This window comes from Solenopsis invicta, chromosome 13, assembly GCF_016802725.1.
Source record: "Solenopsis invicta isolate M01_SB chromosome 13, UNIL_Sinv_3.0, whole genome shotgun sequence".
Taxonomy (NCBI): Eukaryota; Metazoa; Arthropoda; class Insecta; order Hymenoptera; family Formicidae; genus Solenopsis; species Solenopsis invicta.
In genome coordinates this window covers 15,546,324-15,560,665 of record NC_052676.1, presented here as the reverse complement: position 1 = coordinate 15,560,665, position 14,342 = coordinate 15,546,324, and the positions used below count along the sequence as shown (strand labels likewise).

The 14,342-nt window shown below is 39.0% G+C and overlaps 1 pseudogene; it reads right to left on the bottom strand.

Annotated features, from left to right (window-relative positions):
* Positions 1-3,836: 3,836 nt before the first annotated feature.
* Positions 3,837-13,652, bottom strand: LOC113004400 (annotated as a pseudogene).
* Between the last annotated feature and the right edge of the window lie 690 nt (positions 13,653-14,342).

The window sequence follows — 14,342 nt, the reverse complement described above, 5'->3', positions numbered from 1 at the left end:
TTTACCAGAATTTTATCAGAGTACAAATGTTAAAAAAATACATAAACACTTGTGACTTTGGCACTAAATGGACAAAATTTTGGAGGGATACTTAGAGGAATTCAAACAGATGCAAAGTCCAAAATGTCTCGGTACTTTGGACCATTCAAGTTGCCTAAAGGGCAGGTTACGCTAAAAGCTGTTTCTTGAGAAGTAATTAATGAGTAATAAAAAATAATGAGAAGTTTGTTTTAAGACTAATTTCGAGTATTAACAATGAAAACGTGGTATTTTTATTGTTAATTTATTGCAGAATCGTAAGCATGGGTTCTCAGTAAGAGATATCGAAGAAATTAAGTTTCGTCGATTACAGCGCTATCTATCATAAATCGAGAAAAATGTTTCAGACAAATTGTATGTGTTTTTAGCCAAAGATTCCGAATATGCAATAAAAAATAGGGGTTCCCATTTAAGATTTCAAACTTGCCCCCCCTCACCGCCCAGGGGGAGGGGTGGGGGACTGATTTTAACGTCATTGTACGTCCCCCTCGAAATGACGAAATTTTGATTCTAAACATTTTTTCGTAGTGTGCTTATTTTTCGAATTATTTGGCTGCCTAAGTTAAAATGGGTCACCCTGTATATATATAACCTTTTTAATTAAAAGAATGTTTAATAAAATTAATGATAAATTTGAATATTTTAGATCGACAAAGAGAAGTTTTAAAAGCCATTAAGCAAAATTCTTTAACAAGAATTGATCACATTTCGAATAGAGAACATTGGGAAAACCAAAAAAAAAGGCTTATCATCCAATATATCATCTAATCAATCAGTATCTGATAATAGTAGGTTAAATAAATTTAAACTAATAAAGTTATTTTAGTAATTGTATTAATGAAATAATTATTGTTAATACATTTTTTTTTTTTCAGTAAGTGAGAATGCAAGTGACACTGTGATAATCGATTTTGAGATGGACGATGCTGTACCTATAGAAAAAACTTTTAGTAATGACTCTGGTGAGAAAATACCAAATATTATTTAAAATAAAGAGCTGTTTGTTGTTATTGGAACAGATGTACATATTATGAAAATCATGTTTTAGATACATATGTTAAAAATGAAAATAGAGATTTATTAGAAGATATTAAGAAAAACAAACGTACAAATGTTAATAAATCACGTCGCAATTCAAAGAAGCAAAAAACTGAAAGAATGACATTAGTCTGTGAAAAAGAAATGGAATTTGCAGATATAAAAATTAATCACAAAATGGAGATATGTAAACTCGAAAAAGAAAGAGAAGAGTTTATCAATAAAATTACGCTGGAAAAGTTGGTCTTAGAAAAAAAGGAAGTAGAAGAAAGAGTCAAATTAGCAAAATTCCGTGCTAAAAAGAAATGTAAGCAATTGCTTGTAATGATACGCCCCTCCACCGTCCGTGAGCCTCCGTTCCGTCCACCGAACGACAAACGCCGAGCGTAGCGAAGGACTACGTGCGCGCACGACCGAACTTCGCCGTGCGACCACCATTGACATACAGAATGGACTGCTGATGACCGTGGTGGGGGTAGAAAGACACATAGAGTGAGAGGCAGACAATACGAAGAACGTTCGTTCTCTGTCTACTAAGTCTGATTGGTTGCTGGGGCCACAACAACCAATCAAACTTATTAGACAGAGAACGAACGTTCTTCGTATTGTCTGCCTCTCACTCTCTGTGTCTTTCTAGCCCCACCACGCTCATCAGCAGTCCATTCTGTACATCGATGGCGACCACGCGGCGACACGCGCGCCGACCGTGGCGTTTCATAACGCTCCCACTCCGGCTTGGCCGACCGAGCGCGCGGATTGGCTTGCCCAGCCGCGCGTTCGGATATATAACCCGGCAGTGGGAACACACAAAGCAGATCCGTCCGACTATCCGACCTGTCCACAGACCGAGCATTCTCGATCGCTCCTTAATGGCTCCTGCACACCAGCGCGATGACGCGACACGCGACGGGCGATTATCCAATAGGCGTACAATTTTTTGAGAAAGACGTACGCCCATTGGATAAACGCGCGTCGCGTATCGCAAATCGCGCTGGTCTGCCAGAGCCGTAAGACGAGCATTCTCGTCGCACTCCGATATCCTCGATGGGCATTTCCGTCGCTATCCTCGGCCGAGTATCCTCGACCAGTCGACTCAAATATCCTCGACGAGCATTCTCGTCATCATCACCGGCCGAGCATTCTCGACCAATCACGTCCGAGATCCTCGACGAGCATTCTCGTCATCATCACCGGCCGAGCATTCTCGACCAATCACCGTCGTCCTCGAGTACCTTCACTGCCGCACCGACATACGGCCACGTTTCATAACCTATTCATCGGCAGGGCATAAGCAACCTGTCGATCGAGCGCCCCACTTGTACGGGGCGTGCTCGAGCGAATCGCGGCGGCGACCGAGCCGGCAACGACCCGCACTTGCGCACGCGCTTACACCACCGCGTTAGCCAATCCCGCCACGCCCCGCGACTCCCCGACCGTACGGGCAAGCAGCCCGCATAACTCACCGTGTAGTAGCCGACTACACTAGTCTAGCCTAAGCATGTAAATAAATAGTTAAGTTCTTTGGTTTAGATATAAATCGTGAATAAAGCTTTAGTCCGAAGTCACTCCGCCGCGCAACTAGCAATCCGGTTACCAGCGATTGGCTGGACGCCGACAAGCTCTCTTTATTTTCGGTATCTCTTTTATTTTTGTTTTCTCATTCATTTTGTTAACGCTTTTTCGCAATTGTTATGTTCAGCAATAAATCATTCTATATCTTTTTCTACTTAAAACACTGGGTATAATCATTACGGACACCTGACCAACCGACGAGCCTTATCCGGTCCGATCCCGAAGTTCCCGCACCGCACCGAACCGACTGAAAACGCGTATCGTTACATGCTTGTTTTTTATTATAATAATTAGAAAATATATTTTATTTCGCATTATATTTTCGAACATTTTTTTAATTTTAGGGGAGACCATTATTATATCTCTAGGCCACAATAAGTTTTATACAAGTTATATAAAGTAATAATAAGATATACGCAGTTAAATGTTTAAGATATATGTTAATAAGTTAAATATTTTTATATAACAAGTTGAAACGTGATTATTAACTTATGTGTTAGCTATACATATAAGATAAAAAAAGTATTATTTTTTGTTTCATATATTCGTTTATTTTATGTTATTATAAAAGTTTCTATTTGTATTTTGTGACAAAGTTTAAGACTGATAATACTAGTCAATGTACAGTCAAAGGAATAATTATTTTCTTTCATATGTTATGAGCATCGTATATTATATGTATATTGTTAACAAGTGCCTAATATAAAAATAAAAGTGTAATGAAGTAATGAAATTAATGATTTACTTTTATATTTCTAAATAAATTTTTTTTAATATGCGTTTGTTATTAGGATTTATTTAGAAATCATTGATAACAATTTTTAAATTTTGAATAATGCTCTAATAGTCATGATTAACGTTATCAGATCAATGCGTGTTTTAAAGTTTTGTAATAAAAACATTTAATATGAACTAATATAATTAGATTACAATATAAAAGTGTATGAATATGCAAAAGTAAAAACGATATGCGAGATGCGATTGATTTGCTTACAGTTTATTACAAACATGAATTTCACACAAGATATAGATTTTCAAAAAATTGTGTTATGTGTATGGATTACTACCTTTCATTATAGTCGGTTTAATAAAGCTTGATATGCAAAGTCTTTCTGATAAACCAGTTATATTCAATTTCTTGTTTACATATATTTATTATTTTAAAACTTTAAATCATTATAATAAAATCAGTGAAATAATTCTTGAACTACGTTTTGTCTAACAATATAACTATCTTCAGGCTGCCAATGAGGTTCATTGTAATAGAGTTCCTCATTATTTTCAATTATTGCATTAGGCTCTGGTTCCTATGGAAGAACATCTTTATAATATAATGATAAATTATGTAAAACTGCACAAGCTGATACGACTCCAGTACAGGTTACAAGTTTTAAAGATAATCCTCTTGATAAACAAGGAAACTGTCTTTTCCATACTCCAAATGTTCTTTCAACGACCATTTGTGTTCTTGATTGAATTTCATTATACGAGGTGTGATCAAAAAGTAAGGTGACTTTTCATTTTTATAAAAAAATATTCATTTATTCATCCAAAATTATGTTATCCCCTTCAAAATAATCCCCCTCTGATACAATGCATTTGTGCCAGCGCTTTTTCCAGTCGTCAAAACATTTCTGAAATGCACTTTTGGGTATTGCCTTGAGCTCCTCCAGCGATGCAGCCTTAATCTCCTCAATCGTCGCAAATCTTCGTCCTTTCATAGGCCTTTTCAATTTTGGGAAGAGGAAAAAGTCGCAGAGGGCCAAGTCTGATGAATACGGTGGCTGAGGCATGATGATAGTATTGTTTTTGGCCAAAAAAGTACTCACTAGTAACGACGTGTGCGCAGGTGCATTATCATGGTGCAGAATCCATGAATTTTCTTTCCACACTTCCAGACGTTTTTTTCTTATTGATTTACGGAAACGCCGCATAACCTCAAGGTAATACTCCTTGTTTACCGTACGACCTTGTGGTAAGAATTCTTGATGTACCTAACGCCATGGTAATCAAAGAAAACTGTGAGCAAAACCTTCACATTCGAACGAACTTGGCGTGCCTTTTTCGGTCTTGGCTCTCCTCTTCCACTGGGATGATTGGGCTTTGGTTTTGACGTCATAACCATATACCCATGTTTCGTCACCAGTTATAACACTTTTGAGCAGATCAGGATCATCATTGACGTTGTTCAACATGTTTTGGGCGATGTTCATGCGACGCTGCTTCTGATCAAAATTAAGCAGTTTTGGAACGAATTTCGCTGACACACGTGTCATATCCAAAACATCCATTAAAATTGATTGGCATGAGCCAAACGATATGTTAAGATCATCAGCTATTTCTCTAATCGTGATTCGACGATTTTTCAACACAATTTCTTTCACTTCCTGAACATTTTCGTCGGTTTTTAACGTGCTGAGGCGTCCAGAGCGAGGTTCATCATTAACATTTTCTCGACCCTCTTGGAATAACTTATACCATTTATAAACATTTTTTTTGCTCAAAGTTGACTCACCGTACGCCACTGTCAACATTTCAAGAGTTTTTGAACACTTAATATCATTTTTTACACAAAAATTAATACAAACCCTCTGCTCCATTATTTTCAACAGCAAAAAATTGCCGAGCACGCAAACACGAGTCTAACCTTTATGCCTCTCACATAAAAATAACACATACTATATAGTCAAAATTGTGAACATATGATCGTGACGAGTGTACTAACACAAAAAAAAATTTTGAAATTAGAGTGTACAGAGCGCGCGAAATTCAAAAAGTCACCTTACTTTTTGATCACACCTCGTATCTGTAATAAAAACTTTAATAAATAAAGATAACTTTTTAGATAAATTTTTATAAAATTATTTTATGATTCCTAATAGGTTCTCATTACTAATATCATTAAAAAGACTTAGAAAGACTAAAAACTTTAAAATATATTAAATTATATTTTTCTGACCTCTGTTCTTCTTCGTTTTGTGGATTTCTAAATGGCGTTAAAAGAAATGTGAGAGAAGGATACCCAGAATCTCCAACCATCATTCCTGTTCACGTTGTCGATATCGTATAAAAACTCGAGAATTTTGTAAAATCCTACTATCGTGTTGGCTTCCTGGCCATTCTGGAACAAGGTCCAAAAATTCCATTCGTGGTCCTACAATAGCCTTATACAAAAAAATATACAATAAAAAAACAAAAATTAATTTAAGTGACATGAACACAGTTTTCATTAATTTACCTGGACATTTAAGGAAAAATATCCCTTCTTATTTCTATAGATCTCGCCTACTTCTCCAAAGTTATTACTTAATAGTCTTATATGAGTGCAATCTATTGCTGCGTCAATACAAGGAAGTCCAATAGCATCATGTCTATATCCTAATTCTTTAAACAGTCTTTGATTTTCTTGTATAACTGGTGTGTTACAAATTTGACATAAGTATTTAGATAAGATGCTAATATAGCAGTTACTTGAAATATAATTCTGCTAATTGTTGGTTGCGGTAATTCCATGAGATCGCCATTCACTTTCTATAAGTCATAAAACAAAGTATAATATAATTATTTATATTTCTTTTTAAGATTAAAGACATGTAATATAGATAACTTACTTGAAAACTGCTGGTAGCATAAAATCTTAAACAAATAAGCAACTGAATAACTGGTGCAATAGGAAGATCTCGCACATCAGTTTGTTAAACCATCTCTGACCAGAAGTAATAATCCATACATAACACCCAACATAGCACGTAATATTGCAGTGATATCATAGCAATATCATTTTTACATTGCAACTGATTACAAATGAAATATTGCAGAAATATCACGAAATATTACTGTGATATCACAGTAATATTAAAATGTCCGCGAAAACGCATCACAGTAATATTACTGTGATATTTTATAGTAATATTACTGTGATATTTCACAATATTTCTGTGATGTTTATATGATATTTAAATAATATTGCAAGAAATTAAATAAATAAATTACTTCAATTTATTTTATTTTTATTGTTATTCTTAATATTATTTTCATATTGTTACATGTAATACATATTAAACATAAAAAAAAGAATTATATTAAAACAGAATACAATAATGTAAACGTAATAAATGTTTAATTTACAAAAAATAATCTCTTGTATCCTTTTTCATTTTTGTTGAAAAAGATTCAATTTGAATTATAATTTTAATTTATGTTCAAGATTAAATAACAATACAAAATATTATTTACATGTAAAAATATAAAATTTTATATGGAACAGCGTTCCACGCGTACCCCTTAAAAAAAAATTGATAAACTTGTTTCAATAAACTGATTACTGATCAGTAACTGACAAAATATAATCAGTTACTGATCAGTAATCAGTTTATTGAAACAAGTTTATCAACTTTTTTTTCAAGGGACGTTACATTGGAAAAAAATTAGAACAAGTATTCGTTTCCAAATTACAACAAGCAACGATTTTCTTTAAAATCTCACTGAAGTGTGAGCTAGTGAGTCATGGTGAGTCGGCCCGGTCGGCCGTAGTGGCGTCTAGATATAACACCTGTGGCTGCACTTGACTTACGAGAAGGTCTCCAGCGGCGCGACCACCTAGCGATGGTGTCAGCACTCACTTGTTTGCGTGGAGTCTTATACACACGGCGGGACCGCATAGCGGCTGTGCACGCGCTTGCTTGTTTCGTCGAATGTTGTGACGGTCGGTGACCGAGCCGCAACATTATATACATACATATAATTAATGAACATTGTAAAATACCTAATTAATGATAGAATATATATAATCATATTTTTTAATAGAGTTGAAAAAAAAGTGAAATATAAAGAAAAATTTGTTGGAAATTTAATATTTTAATTAACTTGAAAAACCTTTTACTGTGGTGTATAATAGTCTAATCAATATTAATGAATAAACTATTTCACAAAATAATGTACCAAACAGTAAATATTAAATGACGTGAAAATGTATATTTTTTTAAAAACTTCTAAATATACTTTAAAATATTTATTGCCAAGTGAATAATAAATGTGTATTAACAAAACTTTTTGTAAACATTTTTTTTTAAATTCCTCATGATAAAAAATTTTAAAAATTAAAATCAATTTTGTGCTCCTGTAAAAATTATAAATGGCAATAAGACAAATACAAAGGTTTTTCTGTAATTTTTTAATAAAATCATTATTGATCGAGTTGTAAAGCAATAATTAAATTGATAGATTACATAGAAGAGCGTACATTATAGTTTATACATATATACAGTTTAAGGAATAAACTAAGTAAATATCTAAACTAATAATAAAAATTAATTAATTTTTTTTCTTAACATTTACTTTTATTCCACGAAAGGGCAAAAACATAATTATTTTATTTGTAAGTTGATTTCTTCTATAGGATACCGAAATTACCAAGAATATTAAGGATACTAAAAATATCGAAATTAATCAAAGAGATAGTGACGTTGCATTAATAAGACATAATAAAAACGTCATTTGACATTACCTTGTTCTTTGAAATTAAATATTGCAACAATATATTGCAATAATATCATTGGAATATTTTAATGTTATTATCACTTTGTAATATCACAATAATATTTCTGTGATATTTCTGTGATATCAGTGGAATATTTCAATGTCATTATCACTGTGTAATATCATAGTAATATTTCTGTGATATTTCACAGTAATATATAATATTTCTGTGATATTGCAATGATTCTGTGATATCACAGAAATATTACGTGCTATGTGGGACACTCTTTTGAAAATCTATATCTTATGTGAAATTCATGTTCACGATAAGCAGCAAACGGATCAATTGCATCTCGCACGTATCGTTTTTCATGTACGAGGTGTGTTCAAAAAGTATCGCGAATTTTGTGTTTTTTCAAAAATTATTTATTTATTCATGAATATCTATTTTGTCCCCTTCAAAGTAATCCCCATGAGATATTATACACTTGTGCCAACGGTTTTTCCAATCTTCGAAGCACTTCAAAAAATCATTTCTTTTATCTTGTTCAGCTCCTCCTTCGATGCCGTCTTTATCTCGTCAAGCGTAGCGTAACGTCGTCCTTTCATGGGCCTCTTCAGTTTAGGGAACAAGAAAAAGTCACAGGGGGGCCAGATCTGGGGAATACGGTGGCTGCGGCATCATTAGTGTGTTGTTTTTGGCCAAAAAGTCGCGCACAAGCAACGATGTGTGAGCAGGGGCGTTATCGTGGTGCAAAAGCCAATTTTTGTTCTTCCACAAATCCGGGCGTTTCTGGCGGATTGCTTCGCGCAAATTGCGCATAACTTGCAGGTAATATTCCTTATTGATCGTTCTACCCTGTGGCAAGAACTCATGATGCACCACGCCCCTGCAATCGAAGAAAACTGTCAGCAAAACTTTCACATTCGACCGAACTTGGCGCGCTTTTTTCGGTCTTGGTTCGTGCGGCAGCTTCCATTGAGATGATTGAGCTTTGGTTTCCACGTCATAACCATAAACCCACGATTCGTCACCAGTTATGACTCTCTGGAGCAAATTTGGGTCGTCGCGGACAGAGTCCAACATCTCATTAGCAATGTTCATGCGATGCTGTTTTTGGTCGCAATTGAGCAATTTTGGTACGAATTTCGCGGCAACCCGTCTCATGCCCAAATCATTGATAAAAATCGAATGGCACGAGCCAATCGATATGTTTAGGTCCTCAGCAACTTCTCTAACGGTGATTCGACGATTGGCCAATACCATTTTCTCCACTTCATTAATTTTTTCGTCTGTTGTTAAAGTGCTCGGGCGTCCGGCACGCTCTTCGTCGTTCACATCTTCTCGGCCTTCTGAGAACATTTTGTACCACCGATAAACGTTGCTTCGGTCCAAGGTAGCTTCTCCGTATGCCACAGTCAACATTCGGAATGCATCCGCGCACTTAATTTCGTTTTTCACACAAAATTTGATACAGGTTCTTTGATCCATTTTTTTGAATAGGTAAAAATCGAAGACGATCCAAAACACGTGCAAGCAAAGCAGCTGTCAACAATTAAGTGAACATTCAAAATGGCCGAGCTTGTCGGCATAAGTGAGAGACATGAGTACCAACATAACGCCACAAAAAGATCGAAATTCGAATATACGTAACCCGCGAAAATTCAAAATTCGCGATACTTTTTGAACACACTCGTATTATACGAATATTATCTTCTTCATCAGAGGAGGAATCAGATGAAGCTTCAAACAAATTAATGTCAAATTGATCTAATATGTTAAATTCCATAGTTTATCTAAAATATTAAATAACCTAAAATTATTGTATGTATTTGCAACTAACCTATAAAACCTTAAATAATAATTATGTAAATAAATATTATAATAAATAATAGTATCGCTATAAAATATTTATCTCAAATATTTAGTTTTACACATGATATTATTAATTTATATAACATACAGCACGACTTTTTTATTTCAGACCTATCTTAAGTCCACAATTTACTGGATTCGGCTAAGACTTGCTCAAGATGTGGCACAAGCCATGATTGTGTATTTAATAATCTCAAGTCGTACTTGAGATTTGACTATGAAACTGGATTTGCTTCATTAAGCATGGTCTCAAGTTCTAGATTTGAATTCATTCTTCAGCAATGTTTATGAATCGATCACAAGCTTAAGCATTAGCTTAAGCTTATCTTGAAACTCAAGAAACATCTATGAATCCCGCTCTAGGTCTCTCCGACGCCTTAACACATGAACTTGTACGCGTGTCAAGGCATATCGATATGCTAGATTTGGTATGTTCCGACTCTAGATATTTTTACATTTCACGTCTGTCATCTTGCGATTATATTCAATTAAAAATTAAATTATTAACAATAATTTACCTCTTTTTTTGATTTTAGTTAAATTTTCTTTAGATTAAAATATATAATCAATTTTTAAGTCAAAATTAAATGTAATTGGTTTACTTTAAGAAAATTAATAAATATTGATAATAAATATAAATGTTATATTAAATTTTAAAATATATATGTATTTTATATGACTTTTAAATGCAATTTAAATGTTATTTAATAAACTAATACTCTGTAGATGATTAAATTTTTCAATCGATAGATTTTTTATACATGGTGTTCAAAAAGTCCCGGACCGGCGAAATATCTCGAAAACTAAGCATTTTAGAAAAAAGTGTTTCAGATAAAAGTTGTAGGGTTTCAAAAGATCTATTTACTGATCTTATCAGTTTGACTTTGGCTGGCGTCGCCAAGATCAGATCAAAATCACATTAACTTTTTTAAATAGAACTGCCTACTTTTTATTGCATATTCTTGTAGCTTATCTCAAGACCTTTCCAAAACACTATAGACACGTGTATTTTCGTTAAGTATTTTTCGAGTTGTGAAGCTTGAAAGTTACAGTACATTACAACTTTCAAGCCTCACAACTCGGAAAATACTCAACGAAAATAAACTTTCTTGTAGTGTTTTGGAAAGGTCTTGAAATCGATTACAAGAAAATGCAATAAAAAATATGCAGGATGTTCAAAAAGTCCGAGACATTCAACCGGTCCGGGACTTTTTGAACACCCTGCATATTTTTTATTGCACTTTCTTGTAATCGATTTTGAGACCTTTCCACAACACTACAAAAAAGTTTATTTTCGTTGAGTATTTTCTGAGTTGCGAGGCTTGAAAGCTGTAATGTACTGTAACTTTCAAGCTTCACAACTCAAAAAATACTTAACAAAAATACATTTGTTTATAGTGTTTTGGAAAGGTCTTGAGATAAGCTACAAGAATATGCAATAAAAAGTAGGCAGTTTCATTTAAAAAGGTTAATGTGATTTCGATCTGACCTTGGCAACGCTATCCAAGGTCAAACTGATAAGATTAGTAAATAGATCTTTTGAAACCTTTTGAATTACAACTTTTATCTGAAACATTTTTTTCTAAAATGCTTAGTTTTCGAGATATTTCGCCGGTCCGGGACTTTTTGAACATCCTGTATATTCATGATAAAAACATATAACCCAGAGAACACATATGTCTGAAAGACGTCTTGTAGACGTCTTAAAAAAAGACGTCGTTTAAACATGTCTAAAAACGTCATAAGACGTCTTTTAGATTCCTAACAGCACACTGATGTCCTGAGGACATCCTGAGTCTCTCGCAAAAGTACAATTGGGATAATCTCAGAACATTCTCAAACGTACTGCGATAGACGTAGTATGTTCTGCGAATGATCGAATGTCCGGGGTGACTCGTCCCATAGACATTTGCCGCGAATGTCTATGGTTTCAGGACAGTCTCCGAAAAGGATAGGAACGGGATGGCTACAGTCGGACCGATATACACGCACACATAGACAGCTAGGCGCGCGCGCGTGCTCGCGTAGGATACACCAGGTCAAGGTTAGGTTAGGTTATGTTAGATTCACGGGAGGAGGATCCCACGGGAGGAGGATCTCACGGGAGGAGGATCCCGATGCGCCGCCGGAGAGGAGGCGAAGAAGGGGGGGAGGCGCAGAAGGTACTTGCAGCAACACCAGCAGCAGGGGCCTCCTCCTCCCCCTTAGACTGTCGTGGGATGTAGATGTGTGTGTACGTGTGTGGAGGCACGGTGGAGAGGGGGGACCCTCACTGCGCCGGCTAGACCGGACGGAGGGCCCTGCCCTCACCACCGTTAAGGGAGGGACGGAGGTGGGAATAGGGCTGGCTCCGCCGCTCTCTTCCTGCCCCACCGGGGTTCGCTGGGAGGCCCTCCCGGTGACGGCGTCATGCGCGTCGTCGCCGGGATGGCCCGCTGGCGCGGCTTAGGGCTCCCCCTACGGGGGTTTGAGCCGAGCCGAGAAGGAACGGTGGGAAGGGGGGACCCTCACAGCGCCGGCTAGACCGGACAGAGGGTCCTACCCTCCCCACCGTTGAGGAGGTACGCCTCGGGCGGAATCAGCGGCGAGGTAGTTGCCCGGCTGACCCGTCTCGGGGCTTGGGACGCGGGAGTACGTACCTAGGGCCCTCTCCCAAGAGGGTCCAACGCACTCCCGGCGTCCCGGTTCGGGCGGCTGGGGCTCGACTTCGGTCAAGTTTCTGGCCGCTAACTCCGGAGGGGGGTTCCTGCCCTCGGGCGGGGACCCGTTTAGGCTAGGACGGATCGCGGTGCATGCTTAGTTCGATCCCGTGATCCGTCCCGAGCCCAGATGCCGGAAAAAGTTGGGTTTTAGTGAGTATGTCGGCTAGTCAAGTCGACGAGTCTCACATACCCCGCGTTCCTGTCCCCACAGGACCGGGGACCCATAAAGGCGGTTCCCAACTATTAAAAAAAAAAAAAAAAAAAAAAGGTTATGTTAGATTAGGGTTAAGTTATTAATATACCCGTAGGGGTCTGGAGTCGTTTCGGGGCCTCCCGAGGCCGTGCGACGACTCTAGATACACGAATTGGCGTTCCTGCGGTTTCCCGAGCTCGCTAGGGGTCTGCGGTCTTGCATAGACCGTAGATTCAGGGACTTCAGCCACCCTGGCGCCCGAGCTGACACACCGTAATCCATCACGCGCTGAAATTACGTGCGGGATGGACCGGGGACCTTGGCTTCACCGCCCGGGTCGCGAGGAGTCAACCTCTATAAAAAATCAAGGAGGCGGCGTCTGAAATGTCACGTTTCGTGCATCAGACGCCATGGTGGTGTGTGTTCTGTTCAATGTACGGTGTTCGTCGCGGCGGGGGGTCGGGTCGCCTTCTCCCTGCGGAATCCTGGAGCGATCTTCCGGTCGACGGTTAAATCCCGCGTGTTGACCCGCTGGTTGTCGATGTCCCCGGCTAGCCCGGGCGCATCGGCACCGGGCCCTCGGGCCTAGGATCAGCCCGTACACCGGTGAGACTGGCGCTTCCTCTCGGGGATGTACCTCGTTAGCGCGGGGGCATCGCCGTGGGGGGTGTTAGCTCTCGCCGAGGCCTCTGGTCGGGGGATCGCTGTGGGTGCCTGCCGGGATCGGGGGTCCCGTCTGCCCGCCGCAGTCCATTGTCTGATGCGCGTCGATCGTGGGTCATCCCGGGTGTGCGCTTAACCGCGTGCACTTGGGTTTTGTTTTCTGTTCTTCCCTGGTCGGCGTGTGTGATGTTTGTATTGTCCATTAGGTTCGCCTCGGGTCGGTGGTCCCCGAACGCCGACCCGTAGTACCCCTCGGGGCGAGGGTGGGGTTCCCCTCGCGAAACAATACCCCAACTATGATAGACATGGACAATGAGAAAGAAAACTTACCGCGCAGGGGGGGTCGGATACCCCAGGGCCGGCAAGGAGGGACTAGTGTCCCGGGTGCCCCCTTGTCGATATCAACCGACGGGCTGTCGCGCGGAGTGCCCACAGGCTCCGCCGACGAACGGGCTACTGTGGGGATAAGTGTTCGTGAATGTCTCAACGAACCGTGGAGATCACGCAGGGTGACGCTCCTGCGGATGCGGGAGCGCCTAGGGCCCGAGGCCCGTGGCGCAATGGATCGGTTCCTCGCCCTCGAGCAGCTCGAAGGAGAGCTGTCCGAGGGAGAGGACTCCGAATGGGAGGGGGGGGGAAGTTACGGGGGGGTCCTCTTCCTCCTCAGAAGACCAGGGGGAGGGATACGCCTCACCCGGCGAATTAACGCCGGAAGAGAGGGTTCGCTGGGCCGGAGTCCTGACCGAATCCGCGGGGGAGGACTCGATCCTGCTGGCCGACG